The 21,856-nt window shown below is 40.2% G+C and overlaps 1 pseudogene; it reads right to left on the bottom strand.

The window, feature by feature from the left end:
- Positions 1 to 10,757: 10,757 nt before the first annotated feature.
- Positions 10,758 to 10,849, bottom strand: LOC141266286 (U2 spliceosomal RNA; annotated as a pseudogene).
- Positions 10,850 to 21,856: the final 11,007 nt, after the last annotated feature.

The raw sequence follows: 21,856 nt of genomic DNA, 5'->3' as shown, positions 1-21,856 counted from the left end.
ACTTTGTTTTGACAGCTTCTTTATATAATCGTAAGACTTCTGTGCTGCTGATCATTCTACATCTCCTCGGCCGTGTGCAGCTGTAAAAACAACTTTTTAAAAGTTAAAAAGTCAGTGGGGTAGAGCATCTTAGAGTACTTAACAATGCATATGTCTGATCTAATTTCCAGCACTGCCAAAAATAAGACAGACAACAAAAGAGGATATATAACAAAGTTTTCACTTCTTGCAGACTGTTGCTATACTTAGTAGGACGAGCTACATGTAAAAGATAGATACTTTATATATATAAGCCAATAAAAATACTAATATCTAGGTTATGTTGGCACGGAACTGCTTTATTAGGAAACATGAAAATGCAGAAGTTAGCTAGATAAAAAATAAATAAATATGTTAAATATACCACGATGTAGAAAAATACCTTGATGCAGAAAACTAATATGTCTGATAACACTGATAATCTGCAGATAGGACAATATGTGCAAGAAATTTGTATGTTCTCCCCGTGTTTGCTTGAGTTTCCTCCGGGTTCTTCTGTTTCCTGCTATACTCCAAAGACATATGGATAGGGAATTTAGATTGTGAGCCCCAATGGTGACAGTGATGATGTCTGTAAAGCACTGTGGAATTAAAGGGGGAAATAAATAAATAAATTATTAAATATTGGGTTAATCAGCAAGTTAATGGCATTATTATTGTGCTCTGTACTGAAAGTGCAGCACCTGAGAGAAAATGAACTTTATTCCTCCTAGGAGCCGATGGTTCTCAGTCATAGAGGCGGGCTGGTGCGGCTTCACTATACTGACTATAAGCACACTCTGGCACTTTCACTGACAGCCGACTGAACAGTGCATCACTGCACAGCTGGCTGTCAGTTGAAGTTCTGGGGCATGCTTGCAGCCACTGCTCACAGTATACTGAGCGGTGACTGTAGCCATGTCAGCATGCCTGCATGACTGAAAGGAAGGAATAAAGTTAATTTTCTCCTGGGTGTTGCACTTTCAGTACAGCGTCTGGGCACCTTCATAACACTATTAACCTGCAGATTAACCCTATATCTGCAGGTTATTAGTGTTATCAAAGATGACAGGTTCCCTTTCAAGAGAATATCTGTCAGTAAGATTTTACACCCCAAACTATTTACGTGTTCATATAGCTCTTTAAAAGACAAGTCCTGAAATACCTTTACCTAGACAGTCCGTTCCTCCATTTCTGAGAAATCAACATTTGAATTTAGCCTCTATGCTGTGTGACTTCAGGGAAAGGAGTCTTCAATTCAGTAGGAAGACATAGCGCTGGGTGGGGAATAGAGCTGGAGTGACAGAGGCTTCAGATCTACAACCTAATTTGCATAACAATTCAAACGCTTGTTTCTCAGTAATGGAGGAACAGACTGGCCATGTAAAGGTATTGCTGGACATGTCTTTGAAAAAGCTTCATGTGCATATAAATAGTTTGGGGGTAAAATCCTGCTGACAGATTTTCTTCAATAAAGTGCGAGCCGCTGAATATGTCAAGTTAGGTGTCGAGTTACAGTATTCTTCATGAAAATATCTTCCTTCATTGTGGTATCTGTGTCTAGTTAGAAAATGCTATCTCTGTATTCAATCCATTTTAAGTGCCTCATCCAGGTGGATTGTATTAGGGTGATTTCAGAGGGCTGATCTGCTGCAGAAATATGATTGTAAATCAGTTCCATGCATCTGAAAAAACTTATTGTAAAAAAATGATTACACACTTACTCACAGTGCCAAAAATGTTTCTATCTTTTATATTATTATTATTATTATTTATTTATATAGCGCCATTGATTCCATGGTGCTGTACAAGAGAAGGGGTTACATACAAAATAAAGATATCACTTACAGTAACAAATAAACAATGACAGACTGGTACTGAGGGAAGAGGACCCTGCCTTTGCGGGCTTACATTATATGAAATCTTCATAGGGCTCCTATAGAGGTACATGGGACCTTTAGTCTACATGTTAACATAAGTGGTCATAATGAGTATTATTTTATATAAAAACTCATGAAAAACTTTTGATGCAAGGTGCAAAGGTGACATGCGCCAGAAGAAGCGATTAGTGAAACGGTGTCCATTTTGTGTGGGGAGATACACAGCTTTCCTAATGCTCCTCTATTGACTGCATTACCAGGTACAAATGCCTTAAAACATTCTCTCTCTCATTATTCTTGCATTTGGCAAATATTAAAAATTATGGTAATCCTAATTGACCTAAAACGGGAAAGGTTTATTCTGATTTCATGTGAGATATTGAGAAAAACATCCATATGTGTCTTTTTATATAGTGTATGTAAACTTCTGGTTTCAACTGTAATACCTCCTGAGTAACAGGATATATAGCTATCCCTATACATAGGAATTAGGAATTAGAAACTAGGCATAGCTCTGATATAGTCTAAATTTTTGGTGGCATTTATACTGATGCACTTGTATGTTACTTTTATTGCTGCCTTTCTACTTTGTCTAATCCTCGTGTATTGGTACACAGATTACATTGGACATTAATAGACCTTTTACCTCAGTTGTCCTTGCCTTTATTTGGAAATATTCTGCTTTCAAACCTATTTTTATCTGTGTACCCTTACTAATCGGGCTATTTTCTGCTGTGTTTCATTTCCCCTGTTCTTTGAGGTTTTTGCCCTGTCTTTTAATATTTTCCATTTTTAATATTGTATTTAATAAAATGTAATGTATGTTTTAATATCACTTTGGTTAGAGTCTCTTCTTATCTGGCGGTTATATGCCGCAACAGGTCATGTTGCTGTATAATGAGTGAAGTGTCTAACAGCATCAATTTGTTGTGGACAATAGGAGTAAAGTACAACTACAGTATCTCCATATACAACTTTCTCTTCCGGAGCAAGACAACTGCAAACAGAGGCCACCTGGCACCCATTGCTCTATTACACCTGTAAGATATGTAGCAATGAATGTGGGACCTTCAGTCCTTCTTTTTCATTTAGATTAGATGTTTTGCTTCAAATAACCTCTTAAAACACAATATACTAATAATGAAGAGGAACAATAGGGGGTCTTATGTAGAAGCTCAGCGCAAAAGTATTATCCTGACATGTGTCGATGCTTTGTCATACTAGCATTTTATTATTTTAGGTCTGAGGGATTCTATACTCCCATTAACTCCAACTTTGTCTAGTCATCGTACTGTACATATGAAAGGCTTCTGTACAATGATAAACAATCCACTTAAGTGGCAGCAATATAGAAATTAATTGAACTGAAAGTCCTTTGCATAGAAATCATTCTTGGTTCCACTCTACAACACATACTGGCAGATGATAACAGGAGAGAAATAAGTGGTATCATTTACATATAGCTTAATAAATAAACCTAATTGTAGACAAATAGAAGTCTACAAGCATCATTGTATTACCCTTTTCATCTTATGCATGAAATCTAAAATTTCCAACTTTTATTTTTTGCTGGCTTAAGATTTCAGTTTAGATATAAATTGCCCTTCTTCAGTCAGGCTAACTAAAGTAGATGGATGCCAGTTACTAAATGCTTCACATGTGCTGTCAGCTGGAAAAAGAGGTCAAAACACTTTCAAGTGGCGTAAAAGCCATGTTCTCTACTCACAATTCGCATGATTCAAATAGAAATTGACTGTATGGTAATAGAAATTATTTTTCAAAATTATTTCCTTGAAATATGTTGGTCATTTTAGACTTGATTATATTTATCTTACATGACTGTTTTCTGACTCTTATACAAAAATCAAAAAGGTGTACTCTTCATTAGAATTCACATGATTTTATTTGTGCATAGGTATCACTGAGCCAGTTTAGTATGGCACTATTCAGGAATGACCTCAGGACCAAAATTTACTGTCATGGCAGGGAAAGAGTTACCAGCTTTTATGATTTACATTATAGGAAACATAATAAGAAATTGCGATAACATCTTACTGAGCAATTAGTACCAACAAAAACTATTAACGTGATTCCAAATATGATTCCAATCGATTGTAATGGAATACCAAAAATGATTTTGCATTGAAAGAGGACCTGTGACCATTTTTTTTCTTGTTGAACTAGACACACAATGTAATAGTGACAACAGAGCAGGAAAAAAAGTTTTTTTTGGTTGTTTTTGTTAGTTTGCCTCTCCATTGCGGAGATATTAGAAATCTAATTATTTGGCACCTAATGAGTTAACTTTTCCTAAGTCTGAGTGGGTGTTATCAGATAGCAACTCATTAAAGGAGAAGAAGTACACGCCCCCAGTGAAAACTATCTAATACCAAAAGTTAACTCATTAGGTTGCAAATACTTTGACTTCAAATATCTTCACAACGGAGAGGCGAAATTAAAAAAATAACAAAACATTCTGCACTCTTGCCACTATAGCAATGATGAGACATGGCACTTCTGGGCAATGGTGCTCAAGCAGGATCCTATCCCCAAATTTCAGTAGATACAAAACTTAGCACTCAGATTTAATGAAGATGTACAATACAAAGTTATATTGTGGTCCCGTGTTAGCCAGAAAAATCAATGTGAATACTTTTATGCCCAAAAAGTATTCTCGGAGTGATACTTTTATTGGCTTAACAGAAAAAAATATATATGTGCAAGCTTTCAGAGCACAGAGGCTCCTTCTTCAAGCAATATTACAAATAATCTATAATATTATACAAATTATTATTTGTAATATTGCCGGAAGAAGGAGCCGCTGTGCTCTGAAAGCTTGCACATATATTTTTTTCTGGTTAGCCAATAAAGGTATCACTCCGAGAATACTTTTGTCATTTTTGGGCATAGAAGTATTTACATCGATATAATGAAGAGATGATTTTTTATTATTGATGACAGCAATCCAGAAATAAACCGACGTTTCAGTCTATGTAAACCTTTTTCAGTATACAGATTGCCAGGGAGAGACTGCCTCAATTCGGATGAAAGTGCTGAAGTGAACAAGCAGTGTCCACCGCAGTGAGGGTGGACACTGTGGTGCACACCACTTGCCAATTTTTGTAATTTTGATGAGGCAATCCCATAGGTTGGGGAGAAAAGGGTAAGGGCTTTTGAAAACCTTACCCAAAAGTATGTGTTTTGAGTCTTCCTGGACACTATGAGGCTTTATGAGTGTTTGTGCTTAAAGAGAACCTGTCAGCAGGTTTTTGCTATGTAATCTGAAGAGAGCAGGAGATAAAGGCTGAGACACAGAGTTTAACAATGTGTAATTTATTACTCTGTGTGGTGTTGTTTACTTATAGTGAAGGTTTTATCACTTGTGATTAGAATTGCCAGACTACACTAGTCAAACTATGACCACTCCCCCTGTAATAAGCAGCTCAGCGTTAATAGCCATTATATACAGAGAGCCTCCTGTAGGTGGGGTTAGCTTTCTCAGCTCTGCTTCATTACTAAATCTAAAAGCTCTGATTGTGTCAGAACTGCTGCACCCAGTAATCTAAGTGATACTGTAACATACATAACATAGTAACATAGTTTTTAAGGTTGAAGGAAGACTAAGTCCATCTAGTCCAACCCATAGCCTAACTTGTTGATCCAGAGGAAGGCAAAAAAAAACCATGTGGCAAACACTAAGCTCCACATTGGGGAAAAAAATTCCTTCCCGACTCCATACGACAATCAGACTAGTTCCCTGGATCAACGCCCTATCAAGGAATCTAGTATTTATAACCTGTAATATTATACTTTTCAAGAAAGGCATCCATGCCCTTCTTAAATTTTAACAGTGAATCACTCATTACAACATTACATAGTTTACATAGTTTATAAGGCCGAAAAAAGACAAGCGTACATCCAGTTCAGCCTATTTCTTGTGCACTGCAGCTATTCCGCAGCGTTGATCCAGGGGAAGGCAAAAAAAAACCATGCGGTATAGGCCAATTCACATCATTGAGGAAAAATTCACTTCCCGACACCAATCTGGCAGTCAGATTAAATCCCTGGATTAATTAACTAAGCATAAGATGTAATTTTATTGTTCTCAAGAAAGGCGTCCAGGCCTCTCTTGAACTCATTAAGTGAGTTGGACATCACCACTTCCTCTCCCAGAGAGTTCCAGAGTCTCATGGCTCTGACCGTAAAGAATCCCCTTCTATGCTGGTGCAGGAACCTCCTTTCCTCCAGACGCATAGTGTGCCCCCTCGTCTTTGTCACCATCCTTGGTATAAACCGGTCATGGGAGAGATCTCTGTACTGCCCCCTGATGTATTTATACATGTTTATGAGGTCTCCCCTAAGCCTTCTCTTTTCCAATGTAAATAGGCCTAATTTTGACAACCTCTCTGGGTATTCTAGTCCCTCCATTCCCTTTATTACCTTAGTCGCCCTCCTTTGTACCCTCTCTAGCTCCAATATGTCTTTCCTGAGCACCGGAGACCAGAACTGTGCACAATATTCTAAGTGCGGCCTTACCAGCGCTTTATACAGAGGAAGAACAATGTTCTCATCATATGCCCCTATTCCTCTTCTGATGCATGCCATGTCTCTATTTGCCTTCGCAGCTGCTGCCAGACACTGGGCACTCCAATTTAATTTGCTATTAACCAAGACGCCCAGGTCCTTCTCCATGTCAGATTTCCCCAACGGTTTCCCATTTAATATGTATGGGTGACTGCTGTTTTTCTTTCCCATGTGCATGACCTTACATTTATCGGCATTGAACCCCATTTGCCACTTTTTGGCCCAACTCCCCAATTTATCTAAATCCTCCTGTAGCTGTGCCCTATCCTCATCTGTATTAACTACTTTACAAAGTTTAGTATCATCTGCAAATATTGCTATTTTACTATGCAACCCTTCCACTATATCATTAATAAATATATTAAATAATATAGGGCCCAAGACAGACCCTTGAGGCACCCCGCTAGTTACCCTGACACACCCTGAGCTTACTCCATTGATAACCACCCTCTGCTTTCTATCACTCAGCCAGCTATTTACCCACTTGCACACATTATCCCCCAGACCAAGCATTCTCATTTTATATACCAACCTTTTGTGTGGCACGGTATCAAACGCTTTTGAGAAGTCAAGGTATACAACATCCACTGACTCTTCCCGGTCCAGCTGTGAGCTCACCTCCTCGTAGAAGGCGATCAGGTTTGTTTGGCAGGAGCGATCCCTCATGAATCCATGTTGATATGGAGTTAGACAGTTATTATCATTAAGATATTCTACAATAGCATCTCTAAGAAATCCTTCAAACAATTTACCCACAACAGACGTTAAGCTGACTGGTCTATAGTTCCCAGGGTCACTTTTAGACCCCTTTTTGAATATTGGTACCACATTTGCTGGGCGCCAGTCTAGTGGGACAGTCCCTGTCCATAAAGAGTGCTTGAATATAAGATACAGCGGTCTGTCTATCACATTACTTAATTCTTTTAGTACCCGGGGGTGTTTGCCATCTGGGCCTGGTGACTTGTCTATTTTGATATTATTTAGGCGTTTCTGAACTTCCTCCTGGGTTAGGTGGGTGATATTTAGCGGAGGGTTTACTTTATCACTCTGCATTTCCTCCGATAAATTGTTTTCTTTTGTGAAAACAGTGGAGAAGAAGCTATTGAGTAGGTTTGCTTTACCCTCATCGCCCTCTATGATTTTACCCAGGTTATTCTTCAATGGGCCAACTCCATCAGTTTTAATCCTTTTACTGTTTATATAGTTAAAGAACAGTTTGGGATTCGTTTTACTTTCCTTGGCAATTAGTCTCTCCGTCTCCTCTTTTGCTATTCCTATTTGATTCTTACAGATTTTTTTTTTTCCCTATAAGATATTAGCGCTTCCTTGCTGCCTTCTTCTTTAAGTTTACCGAAAGCCCTTTTTTTGTTTTTCATTGCCCTCTTGACTTCCTTATTTAGCATCATTGGCTTCCTCCTATTCCTAGCCCTTTTATTCCCGTAAGGTATGTACCTTCTACAGTGACTATGTAGGACTGTTTTGAAAATTTCCCATTTTCTATCCGTGCTCCTATTTCTAAAGATACTATCCCAGTCTATAAGGTGAAGGGCATCTCTTAGCTGATCAAACTTTGCCCTCCTGAAGTTCAGTGTTTTTGTGACTCCCTTGCTGGGCACCCTACTGAAGCACATGTGGAATTGTATAATGTTGTGGTCACTATTTCCCAGGTGCCCCCCGACCTGCACCTCAGTTATTCTGTCTGGCCTGTTAGTTAATATTAAGTCTAAAAGGGCCGTCCCTCTAGTTGGTTCCTGCACAAGTTGTGACAAATAATTGTCTTTGATAATTGACAGAAACCTGTTTCCTTTCTGAGATCTACAGCTTTCGGTTTCCCAGTCTATATCGGGGTAGTTGAAGTCCCCCATAATAATCACCTCGTTATTTTTTGCTACTTCGGCTATTTGTCTCATTAATAGACTTTCCATGGCTTCTGCTATATTTGGTGGTTTATAACAGACTCCTATGATAATTTTATTATTGTTTTTTGCCCCATGTATCTCCACCCATAAGGACTCGACCTCCTCATTTCCCTCCCATACATCCTCCCATATTGTAGGCTTTAGACACGTCTTTACATATAGACAGACTCCACCCCCTTTCCGACTTCTTCGATCCCTTCTAAACAGACTTTAACCATGTAAGTTAACTGCCCAGTCATAGCTTTCATCTAACCATGTCTCGATTATTCCCACTATGTCATAGTTACCTGTAGATATTTCTGCTTCCAGTTCATCCATCTTGTTTGTCAGGCTCCGGGCATTTGCTAGCACGCAGTTTACACGATTTTGTTTTGTTCCAATCTTCTCCCTGTGGATTGTATTAGAAATTTTCTTACCTCCCTTCCAAGTATCTTGTCTTGGACCTTCTTTTTCGCACTTCATATCTTTAATTAGTATGTTCTCTGGTTGCATGTTCGTGTCCGGCATTGGTCTTCCTATCCCCTCTTCTTCTTGTTTAACGCCCTCCTGATGAGTGCTGCGAGTCTCCTGGCGAATGTGTGTTTCCCGGGTTTGTTGAGGTGTAGTCCGTCTCTGGCAAGGAGTCCGTCATAGAGGTAATTCACACCGTGGTCCAGGAATCCATATCCTTGTTGTCTGCACCATCGTCTCAGCCAGTTGTTCACATCAAGGATCCTGTTCCATCTCCTGACGCCATGCCAGTCTACTGGAAGGATTGAAGAAAAAACTACCTGCGCATCCAGTTCTTTTACTTTCTTCCCCAATGCTTCAAAGTCCTTGCAGATTGTCGGTGGGTCCTTCTTTGCGGTGTCATTGGTGCCAACATGTATCAGAAGAAATGGGTGGACATCCTTGGAACTGATGAGCTTCGGTATCCTCTCAGTAACATCCTTGATCTTCGCCCCTGGGAGGCAGCATACTTCTCTTGCGGTTATGTCCGGTCTGCAGATAGCTGCTTCTGTTCCTCTCAGTAGTGAGTCTCCCACCACCACCACTCTTCTTCCCTTCTTAGCTGTCCTTTTTCTTGTCGCTTCTGGGTGTTTCTGGGTACTCTTTTCTTTTTTGCTTGCTGGTAGTTCCTCATCCTTAGGTGTGCCATCTTCGTCCTCCACAAGTCCTTGGAATCTGTTTCTCAGTTGTGTGGTTGGTGGTGTCTCCATGGTCTTCTTGCTTCTTTTGGTCACTTGCCTCCACTTGTCTGCCTCTGGAGGTTCTCTGACGCTTCCTTCACTTTCCGTGACCAGTAGTGATGCTTCTGTTCTGTCCAGGAAGTCTTCATTTTCCTTGATGAGTTTTAATGTCGCAATTCTTTCTTCCAGTCCCCGCACCTTTTCTTCTAAAGCAGCCAGGAGTCTACACTTCTGGCAGGTGAAGTTTGTTTCAGCTTCTGGTCGATCTGTCAACATGTAGCACATGTTGCAGCTCACCATGTAGGTTGTCACATCTGCCATGCTGCTCCTTGTCCCTGCTGACTTGATGTCTGTCTCCTTTCCTGTGATTTTTTTTTATCGAAAGCCCGAATTCGTGTATAAAACCCGAGTGCGCTTAAAATAGTGACAAGTGCCACAAAAAAAGTGCACTAGGATGCTGGTCTTCTTGAAACCCTCTCCAAAAGGAGAAGGGTCCCCCAAACCATTCCCCGTCCCTCCGAGCCAGAAGGCCACAGCGAGGAACAGGGACAAATAGCCACCTCCAGCCGAAGCCAGAGGCGACCCAATCTTACCCCCAGCACCTGCCCGAGTTCTCACCCAAGCAAGGCACTGGGAGCCAAAGACTGTGCTCCCCTCCCGGAAGAGGGGAGCCAACAACGCTCTCCTCCTGAAAGAGGAGAGCCAGGGGGGTTCAGGGGGGAGCAGAACCTGATGGCCACACACTCCCCCCTAGACCTGCCAAGAGAGGAACCCATAAGGGAACCGCATCCCGACAAAATCCTAGTAAGGATGTGGACACACGTGAAAAAGTGGACACACAGTGACAAAAAAAATTCAATAAATAGTGAAGGTTTCACAGTATAATACTGCCCGGACCTTCGACCGGGAATTGAAAAATTCCCCATCCTAAGGCCAGAAGGCCCGGAATAAGGGTGTGTGTGAAGAAAGAAATATTGAAGTGCTAGTGCAAATGTGCCATAAACTCAAGTGGGGTTCCCAATCCCAGTGAGTTAAGGCACCCCAGGGTCACCACTCCTGGGGCACTTCACACTTCGGGCTTTCGATCTTCCCCGGCCCAATGGCGTCGATCCTGGGGGGCCATGCTTTCCACCAGATGACTATATTAGCCACCTGGCGTACTAACAAGCGCCTAAACCCCAGTGTGCATAATGTATCAATCTACTAGGTCGGCCAACATCCAAAACCGCCTTTTCAAAAGATACTACACTTGATCTTAGCCAAAAGGCCGAGAAGCGATTTCTTGTGATACCCTAGCATAAACAAATTAAACAAACCGGTTTGGCGGTGCTTTCCAAGCAGCTGGTCCCGGCTGTACCCAATGATCTTCTAGCTGAAGGAGACTCTTCGCTTTTCCCAGAAGGCACCTGGAATATGCAAATTGTCCTCTTCAAGCTTCAATCTCTGGATTGGCGGTGCTTTCCAAGCAGCTGGTCCCGGCTGTACCCAATGATCTTCTAGCTGAAGGAGACTCTTCGCTTTTCCCAGAAGGCACCTGGATTATGCAAATTGTCCTCTTCAAGCTTCAATCCCTGGTTTGGCGGAGCTTTCCAAGCAGCTGGTTCCGGCTGTACACAATGATCTTCTAGCTGAAGGAGACTCTTCGCTTTTCCCAGAAGGCACCTGGAATATGCAAATTGTCCTCTTCAAACTTCAATCCCTGGTTTGGCGGTGCTTTCCAAGCAGCTGGTCCCGGCTGTACCCAATGATCTTCTAGCTGAAGGAGACTCTTCGCTTTTCCCAGAAGGCACCTGGAATATGCAAATTGTCCTCTTCAAGCTTCAATCCCTGGTTTGGCAGTGCTTTCCAAGCAGCTGGTCCCGGCTGTACCCAACGATCTTCTAGCTGAAGGAGACTCTTCGCTTTTCCCAGAAGGCACCTGGAATATGCAAATTGTCCTCTTCAAGCTTCAATCCCTGGTTTGGCGATGCTTTCCAAGCAGCTGGTCCCGGCTGTACCCAACGATCTTCTAGCTGAAGGAGACTCTTCGCTTTTCCCAGAAGGCACCTGGAATATGCAAATTGTCCTCTTCAAGCTTCAATCTCTGGTTTGGCGATGCTTTCCAAGCAGCTGGTCCCGGCTGTACCCAACGATCTTCTAGCTGAAGGAGACTCTTTGCTTTTCCCAGAAGGCACCTGGAATATGCAAATTGTCCTCTTCAAGCTTCAATCCCTGGTTTGGCGATGCTTTCCAAGCAGCTGGTCCCGGCTGTACCCAACGATCTTCTAGCTGAAGGAGACTCTTCGCTTTTCCCAGAAGGCACCTGGAATATGCAAATTGTCCTCTTCAAGCTTCAATCCCTGGTTTGGCGGTGCTTTCCAAGAAGCTGGTCCCGGCTGTACCCAACGATCTTCTAGCTGAAGGAGACTCTTCGCTTTTCCCAGAAGGCACCTGGAATATGAAATTGTCCTCTTCAAGCTTCAATCCCTGGTTTGGCGATGCTTTCCAAGCAGCTGGTCCCGGCTGTACCCAACGATCTTCTAGCTGAAGGAGACTCTTCGCTTTTCCCAGAAGGCACCTGGAATATGCAAATTGTCCTCTTCAAGCTTCAATCCCTGGTTACTGTACATCATTAGATTCAGGTTCTCTTTGCCTACATCAGGCTGCTCTCAGATAAAGTAGCAAAAACCTGAAAACAGATTCCCTTTAAGGGACTGAATGTTCGATATCCCCTCATGTTATGCACAAATGTGTTTTTAGCACTCTTCTGTTAACGCCATTCCTAAATTTTCTAATTTTCCTCCACTGACAACTAGGCATCATTTTACTTCTGTTTGTCCCATCACTCATCTTAAGATTGATAAGAGTCTAGAAATGTATCAACTATGTATTTGCTTTCCTTGATCCCTACATGTTTATACTTATTCTTATTAACCCCTTTCTGACCCAGGGCGTATTAGTACGTATCTGTGTCCTGGGCCTTATGGGCCTGATACGTATTAATACGCCCTGGCAATTTCGCTCGCACACAAGCGGTGCGGGCGAGATCGCCGCCGAGTGTCAGCTGATTGTTACAGCTGACACCCTGTGCTATGTGCAGGGAGTGGTCCCGCACCGCTCCCGGCACATTAACCCCTGAAATGCTGCAATCGAAATCGATCGCAGCATTCCGGTGGCAAGAGGAGGTAAGCGTGATACTTACCTTCTCTGCCGGCGTCCAGGATGTTGCCATGGTGACCCGACGTCATCATGACAACATCCGGGTCACCAGGAGGCAGGAAGTTGCTTTGGTCATGCGCAGTGTACGACCAAAGTAACTTCTCCCTATGCAGGGCTGACAGGCTGCATGGCATAGGGAGCTGCTGCTCTCTATGCCATGCAGGCGATGAGGCTGCAAAAAGTGAAAGTCCCATAGTCTGACAATGTGAACAAGTAATAAAAATGTCAGAAAGTGAAAAAAAAAATAAAAAAAACATTTTAAAAATATTTAAAAAAAAAATGAAAAAAATAATAATAAAATATATATATATATTGTACCCATAAATAAATAATCTTATGAAAAAAAAACAAAAAAACAATGAAAGTACACATATTTGGTATCGACGCGTCCAGAACGACCTGACCTATAAAACTGTCCCACTAGTTAACCCCTTTAGTGAACACGGTTAAAAAAAAAAAAACGAAACATAAAACGATGTTTTATCATCATACTGCCAAACAAAAAATGGAATAAAATGCGATCAAAAAGACGAATGTAAATAAAAATGGTACCGCTGAAAACGTCATCTTGTCCCGCAAAAAACAAGCTGCAATACAGCTCCAACAACAGAAAAATAAAAAAGTTATAGCTCTCAGAATAAAGCAATGCAAAAACAATTCTTTTTTCTACAAAATAGTTTTTATTGTGTAAAAGCGGCAAAATATAAAAAAAAAAAAAAAAATGCGGTAGCGCTGTAAACATATTGACCCGAATAATAAAGCTACCTTATCAATTTTACCACATGCAGAACGACATAAAAAAAAAAAAAAAAATTCCTGAATTGTTGGCTTTTGTTTATTTTACCTCCCAAAAATCGGAATAGAAAGCGATCAAAAAATGTCATTTGCCTGAAAATGATACCGATAAAAACGTCAACTTGTCCCGCAAAAAGCAAGCTGTCACAAGACTCTGTCGGCCAAAATATGGAAAAATTATAGCTCTCAAAATATGGCGATGCAAAAACTAGTCTTTGCAAAAAAATGCATCTTTTAGTTTGTGACAGCTGTCAATCATAAAAACCCGATATGAATCTGGCATCGCTGTAATTGCACCGACCCGAAGAATAATGTCGTCTAATCACTTATACCACACGAGGAACGGCATAAAAAATAAACTTTAGGGTTAGGGTTGTGCTAGGGTTAGGGTTGTGCTAGGGTTTGGGTTAACGTTGGGCTAGGGTTAGGGTTGGGCTAGGGTTGGGGTTAGGGTTGGGCTAGGGTTGGGCTAGGGTTAGGGTTGGGCGAGGGTTAGGGTTGGGCTAGGGTTAGGGTTGGGCTAGGGTTAGGGTTAGGCTAGGGTTAGACTAAGGTTAGGGTTAGGCTAGGATTAGGGTTGGGCTAAGGTTCAAGTTGGGGTTGGCATTTTTTCAGAAGTAAAGAAAATAAAAATGATGACGATATGGTGACTAGTGAGCGCAAGTACTCGCTACTTGAGTTTGCATCGGGTGCTTGGGTGTGCACCGAGTATGGCGGGTGCTCGAGTGACATGCTCGAGGCTCCTCCCCAAATGTTTTGCAGCTGTTATACAGCCAAAAAAATCTTGCGGGGATTGCCTGCCATGCACTAGCGATCCCCGCATGGTTTTTTTGGGTTTCTAATAAAAAAAACATGGGGGGCAGGGACTCGAGCATGTCACTTGAGCACCTGCGATACTTGGTGCATACCCTAGTACCTGATGCAAACTCAAATAGTGAGCACTTGCATTCAAGACTAATGACAACTTGTTCAATATGATGACCTAATGTTATCACATTCTGTATCGCACCTCTGGGTTCAAAATGTTCACTATACCCCTTGATAAAATCCTGGAGGGGTGTAGCTTCCAAAATGGAGTCACTGGGGGAAGGGTGGGGTAGTTTCCACTATTTAGTCACATTAGGTACTCCCGAAACGCAACCTGTTACCCTTGTGAGAATGTAAAATAGGGGGCTGAAAACATTTTTGTTGAAAAAATGTGAGTTATTTTTACGTTTCAATGTTATAAACTTCTGTGAAGCACCTGGGGGTTCAGGGTGCTCTCCACACATCTAGATAAGTTCCCTAAGGGGTCTAGTTTCTAAAATGGTGTCACTTGTGGGGGGTTTCTACTGCTTAGGCACATCAGGGGCACATCCGCTAATTATTCAAGCTAATTTTACATTCAAAAAGTCAATTGGTGCTCCTACCCTTCCGAACTCTGCTGTGTGTCCAAGCAGCAGTTTTCCCCCACCTATAGGGTATCAGCTTACTCAGGAGAAATTTCACAACAAACTGCATGGTGCAATTTCTCCTGTTACCCTTATGAAAATGCAAAATTGGGGGCTGAAAAACATTTTTGTTGGAAAAATGTGAAAATTTTAGTTTTACGGCTCAATGTTATAAACTTCTGTGAAGCACCTGGAGGTTCAAGGTTCTCACCACACATCTAGATAAGTTCCCAAAGGGGTCTAGTTTCCTAAATGGGATCGCTTGTGGGGGTTTCCACTGTTTAGGCACATCAGGGGCTCCCCAAACGCAACATGGTGTCAGCTAATTATTCAAGCAAATTTAACATTCAAAAAGTCGAATGGCGTTCTTTCCCTTCCAAACCCTGCCGTGCGCCCAAACAGTGGTTTTTCCTCACATATCAGGTATCTGCGTGCTCAGGGGAAATTGCACAATAAATTTTGGGGTCCATTTTTTCTTGTTACCCCTGCGAAAATAAAAAAATTTGTGTCTAAAGTAACATTTTTGTGAAAAAAGTTAAATGTTCATTTTTTTCTTCCACATTCCAAAAATTCCTGTGAAGCACCTGAAGGGTTAATAAACTTCTTGAATGTGGTTTTGAGCACCTTGAGGGGTGCAGTTTTTAGAATGGTGTCACTTTTGGGTATTTCTGTCATAAAGCCCCTCAAAGTCACGTCAAATGTGATGTGGTCTCTAAAAAAATGGTTTTGTAAATTTTGTTGTTAAAATGAGAAATCGCTGGTCAACTTTTAACCCTTATAGCTCCCTACTAAAAATTTTTTTTTTTCGAAAATTGTGCTGATGTAAAGTAGACATGTGGGAAATGTTATTTATTAACTATTTTGTGTGACATATCTCTTTGATTTAAGGCCATAAAAATTAAAATTTTGAAAATTGCAAAATTTTCAACATTTTTGCCAAATTTCTGATTTTTTCACAAATAAACGCAAGTGATATCGAAGAAATTTTACCACTATCATGAAGTACAATATGTCATGAAAAAAAATCTCAGAATCAGGGGGATCCGTTGAAGCGTTCCAGAGTAATTACCTCATAAAGTGACAGTGGTCAGAAATGTAAAAATTGGCCTTGTCATTAACATACAAACCACCCTCGGGGGGGTAAAGCGGTTAATGGAGAATGTTTGCTGCTTTCTCATTCTGCACTATTACTAAACTAATAAAAAATAGACTTACAAAGAAAAGTTTATACATCTTCTACGAGGGACAAATTGTCCTTAGATTTTCTGTATAAAGCTGATAAATAATGCCAGGTATCCCGCTATTAATAAAATTGCTTTTAAAGTTTTTGTTCAAACTAAACAATGCAGCCATCAAATGTAATTCAATTATGTTAATATACATCAAAGCTAAAATATTTAATGAGGTATTTTATTTGTATTTTCTACACTTAAGATGTTTGAGGTGTAAGTAAGATGGTAATAAAGACAAAGGCTTCTGTTTCGTTGGAGTAATATGCACCAAGTAAATCCTATGTAGCTGGTTAAAAGAAATGGCACTATATCTGGTTGCAGACCAAGATTAAGGTTAATATAATAACCAGCTCTCCAGTATGAGTGAAAAAAAGAACAGAATTACTTAGAAGTAGCAGAAATGTAACATAGATTAAAAACACCTGTACTAAAATGGCTCCAATTTTCTAGATGAAAAATATCTACACAAACGTTTTTCATCTGCTACCTGCCTAGTATTTGTGCCAGGTTATTTAATTTCCCAGATGTTTTGAGACAATTAGCTGAATGACTTCAAGAAAAGTATAGATTCCACAAATGTCTCCAAGAGTGACTGTAGTATAACAGATGGTTTAAATCTACTAAATAAATAATTCAATAATATAATGAAAATGACTGAAATGTTCAAAAAGAACTTACAGTATCTCATCAATAACCAGTGCAGGAGACGCTTTATGTTATACCGAATGTTACGAATTAAAATGAGTGGGCGTAAGAATTTAAATATGTATCATTGTATATTATATTATCAATTCTGATCATTTTTACTTCTGTCCTTAAAGAATGGTGTCTTTATACTGTATATTAGCTTCAGTTTTTCATAGGAGCCTTCAAATTATTCTGGAGTCATAAAATCATTGATTGCAATGCTCTATAGCACCTGAGCACAAGTTTGCCCACACTTAAAGAGAACCTGTCATGTAAAAAAATGCTAATAACCTGCAGATATGGGGTTAATCTGTAGGTTAATAGTGTTCTGAAGCTGCCGGTTGCCCACACTGAGAGCCCCGTTGCCGAGAGGAAATGAATTTTATTCCTCCCGGCAGCCTAGGGAGCGGACCGGTGCGGCTTTAGTCACCGCTCAGTGAATAGTGAGTGGTGGCTGAAACCATGCTCCCGCACTGACTAACTGCCTGCTGTAATGCTGAGCTGGTGGTAAGTCAATGCCGGGGGCATGGTCACAGCCGGCAGGCTACAGCCAGTTTGTGTCTGATGACACTTCTACAGTACTGTAGACGTGTCAGTAGTCATGAAATGACTGTAGCATGCTGTTGTTTGCCTGTACTATACCCACCTGATTTTTATTGCTAGTATGAAATAGTTAAAAAGATTTTTCCATGATGTGGTGAGCGCCATCATTGTCATCTTCACTTCTACTACTTGGGACTTCCAGTGACTTTTCGTATAATGATGGAGCACCACTAATTACTACGACAGCTAGCTATGTGCATGGACTACATTTGTGTATATCTGTATGCATATATAGGAGGAAGACGGCAGTGGCATGTGGCTTCATCTGTGCCTGTTTACACTAACAGCTCAGCGTTACATTGATTTGGTCGTGGAACCAGTTCACCAAAGTGCCCCAAGCGTTTTTAAACATGACAATGCCAGGCCGCTACTGTGAGCATTGTGAGGATAGTTAGGCTACCACCACTGAATGGCAAATGATGCATTGGCAAATCTAAACTATTAAACAACTACCAATCAGCTTACATAGGGGGTTGTTAAACTACCATGATCTGCCAGTGTGAATGCATGCTAAGAATGTGCTCACTATAATTATTTTGTAGCATTTTATAGCATTGGGGACAGGCTCCGATGTGAGTAAATACGTATATAACTGATCCTTGTACAGTGCTGTGGAATATGTGTGTGCAACAGAAGCTGTGGTAAATAAACAAGAAGGAAATAATGTGTCTGTGTAAGCACAACAGAATATTATGACAAAGTTGAGACTAATTTTGCTGCAATGTCTTCGATCACAACTTTGAAGTCAACTAAATTTTACACTATTGATATTCACATGCAGTAAAGTGAACTGCATTCCACAAAGAAAATAATTCTGCATTTTTAAACACATTAGGAAAAAAATCAATGTTATCACATTTTACAGAGCATATTAAAACTGCATTTTGATTATATGTCTCAGTAGTTCATCCTCTTAGATTTTAATATTGATTAAAACATTACCTCTTGGATTTGGCGAGCATATGTGTAGAAATTCAGGATATTATTTTCTCACTGTGTGTGCACTGTTCAGTTTGTGTAAAGATTTTCAATCTATAAAAAGGGTGGTTAAACAGGCTAACCATTAGAGTACTGTCCTTATAGCGCCAATAAATGTAATATTATTCTCATAACTTTAGTGTGATTAATGCTGTGTGCTTTGGTTCTGCAGGTGGTACTTTGATCTTGCATTCTTTCCACATATTTATGAGTCAATCAGAAATTATGCAGAATCGTGCACCGCACCTGTACGTGACAGGAAAAAAATTATACCAAACAATAAGTCATTTTTCTCTACAGTTAAACTTGGAGACCTGCAGTTTAGATTCTTTTTTACTTTTAACTTTTTGCACATTCATGCTAAAAATAAAATAATAAAAGAATCACATTTACACAACATTTTCTGTCCTATATAACATAAAGTGGAGACCCGATTCAACAAATTTCACAGAATTTTGCAAATTGAAAATAGTAGGTAAGATTTTGGTTTTCCTGGTCTATTTACTATGATAATTCTGTAATAGACATCTAGTCAAAAATAAAGGTTGGTCTACTATTCAGAACCTTAGTCCATTACCCTAGCCATTTGTTTAGCTGTATTAGGGCTTGTTTCTTTTCCGGGGATGACTTATATTTTTTTGTCGGCACCTATATTTTAGTACATATACAGTTAGGTCCAGAAATATTTGGACAGTGACCAAAGCTTCATGATGCATGTCACTATGTTTAATTTAAAATGAAAAAATTAATATGCAATTGAAGTGTAGACTTTGGCTGCGTGCACACGATGCGTTTTTCATGCGTTTATGCTGCGGAATTTACGCAGCGGAAACGCATCAAAAACGCATGGTAATCCGCACCCCATGGTCCCCAATGGCATTCCGCAATGTCAATGCACATGCTGCGGATTTTTCCGCAGCGTTTCTGCAGCGCTCATAAATCCACAGCATGTTCATTAATTTTGCGGAAGCGCAGCGGAAGCGCCGCCATTGACTTGCATTGAGACGCATAGAATGTGCGTCTGTACATTTGTACAAGCGGATTCTATGCGTCTCTATCTGCGGATGGTACCCAGTTCTGGAGGAGAGAAGACTCTCATCCAGACCTGGGTACCATTGTACCTGTAAAAAAAAGAATAAAATAAAACATAAAGTTTATATTCACCTTTCCGACGTCTTCTCTCTGCATGCCGGCAGCGCTGAAGGACCTTCGGTGACGTCACAGTCATGTGACCGCAGGCCCTTCACTGCTGTGTCTCGCGATATGCCGGCAGCCGGGAACCAGACAGGAACGAGCGCTGCAGCACACGCCGGGGCATTGGGGGTGAGTATAGCTTTATTTTAAGCATTGCTTTACGGTCACACTGTATAAATCCATGCTGTTTGCATGGATTTATATAGTGTGACCTAGTTGTCAAGCACTTTCCAAGTGATGCTAATCGCCTGGAAAGCGCTTGTCAATCTGCATGCGGAAACGCATGTGAATCCGCATGTATTCCACATGTATTCTGCAGGAAAAACACATGCACAATCTGCATGCGTTTTTTTCTGCCAGGGAGATGCAGAAATGCTGCAGAAATTTTCTGCTTCATTTCTGCATCGTGGGCACATAGCCTTTCAGGTTTATTTGAACAAAAATATCCTGTGAAACGTTTAGGAATTGCAGCCATTTTTCTGCAAAGCTGCCTTATTTCAGGGACTTAGAAGTAATTGTCCAAATAATGCTTTTTATGAATTTGGTGGCTTTTTTAGATGCTTTTTTGGCAAAGTGTAATCTGGCCTTTATATTTTTAAGGCTGATTAATGGTTTGGACCTTATGGTGAACCCTCTGTATTTGTCTTATGAAGTCTTCTCTTTATGATAAACTTAGATACTGAAACATATGCTTAACCCTAGAACGCATGACCATAAAAATCTACATTTTCACATACCTGGGGCCTTTTAGGCCCGTGTGCAAATAACATGGAATAACTTAAACAAAAATAACAAACAACTATATACCTGAGGAATACCTAGAGTTTCAAAATTCTAACTAAAGTAATCTTGCAGAAAATAGAAAACAATTAACAGGGCAGGCCTGCGAGGCCCCAGGTATGCGTTCTAGGGTTAATAGAGAGTGTTCTTTACTTGGGTGGATGTTGTGAAGGGGTTTTGCTTCACCATGGAAAGGATTCTGCGATTATCCACAACTGTTGTCTTCAGTGGATGTCAAGGCCTTTTTTGAGCTCCCAAGCTCACCAGTGCACTCATTTTTTTTCCGCAGAATGTACCAAACTGTTGATTTGGCCACTCCTAACATTTCTGCTGCCTCTCTTATGGATTTTTTTTTTCAGCCTAATGATAATCTGTTTCTCATCCATTGAAAGCTCCTTTGACTTCATGTTGTGGGTTCACAGCAACATATTCCAAATGCAAATGCTACACCTGGAATCAGCTCCAGACATTTTATCTGCTTAATTGATGTTGGAATAACAAGCGAATAGTACATTCAGCCCATTAAAGAGCTTTAGAGATAATTTCCAATTGTGTTACCTGGAAAAAAAGACAGTTACATATTAATGACCTTTAATTCCTAAACCCTTACTCCAATTAGCATGTGAATACTCTCAAATTAAAGCTGAGAGTCTGCACTTTAAGGCCATAATGATTATATAACTATATCTAAAATACGTTTGGTAAACAGATAAAATGCAAAAACTTGTGTCTGTGCCCAAATATTTCTGAACCTAAGTGTATTTTATTGATTAACTTTTCTTAACTTTTAGGGAGTGGAAATGTTATTGTGCAGTAAAAGTAACAAGCTGTCTTTATGTTACAGATTGTTATGATTTTGGTGGCACTGAAAATGTACTTTAAGGTTTTTTTTAGAAAAATAAAACTAGGGTAACAATAATTTATTTTTAGTTAATATAATTGTGGCTTTTATTTAAACAAAATTTTACAAAGAAAAATATAACTAGGATCTTTGATATCTCGAATAATGCTTTGAAATGCATGGTATTTGAAGGCATTGTTGCCTGCTACTGACATGGATTCTCTTGGTCCTTAACTTTGGTGAAATGACAAACCCAGGGGCTATTTAATACTAGAATTGTAGGAATATATCTAAGTGGAACTGAATTCTACTTACATTTTACAAAAATCGTAATTTGCCAAAATTCAGATTTTTTTGTAATTCACTTCTGCGGCAATTCAGCAACATGTCAGTCGCTGAATGTCATTTTTGTGAACCATAAAGGACTATTCACAGGTTAAAAGATAAAAAATATATTTATACTCACTTTACTGTTCACCTCTCTGGCCCCCCAGCTCCTCACCGTCACCCATCCGCTCTTCGTTGCATCTTCTGATCTCCATATCAAG

Source organism: Phyllobates terribilis, unplaced genomic scaffold (genome assembly GCF_046119375.1).
Source record: "Phyllobates terribilis strain yellow unplaced genomic scaffold, ASM4611937v1 Scaffold_4__5_contigs__length_816908805, whole genome shotgun sequence".
Taxonomy (NCBI): Eukaryota; Metazoa; Chordata; class Amphibia; order Anura; family Dendrobatidae; genus Phyllobates; species Phyllobates terribilis.
The sequence above is the reverse complement of the archived record's forward strand: the minus strand, read 5'-3'. Positions and strand labels throughout refer to the sequence as shown.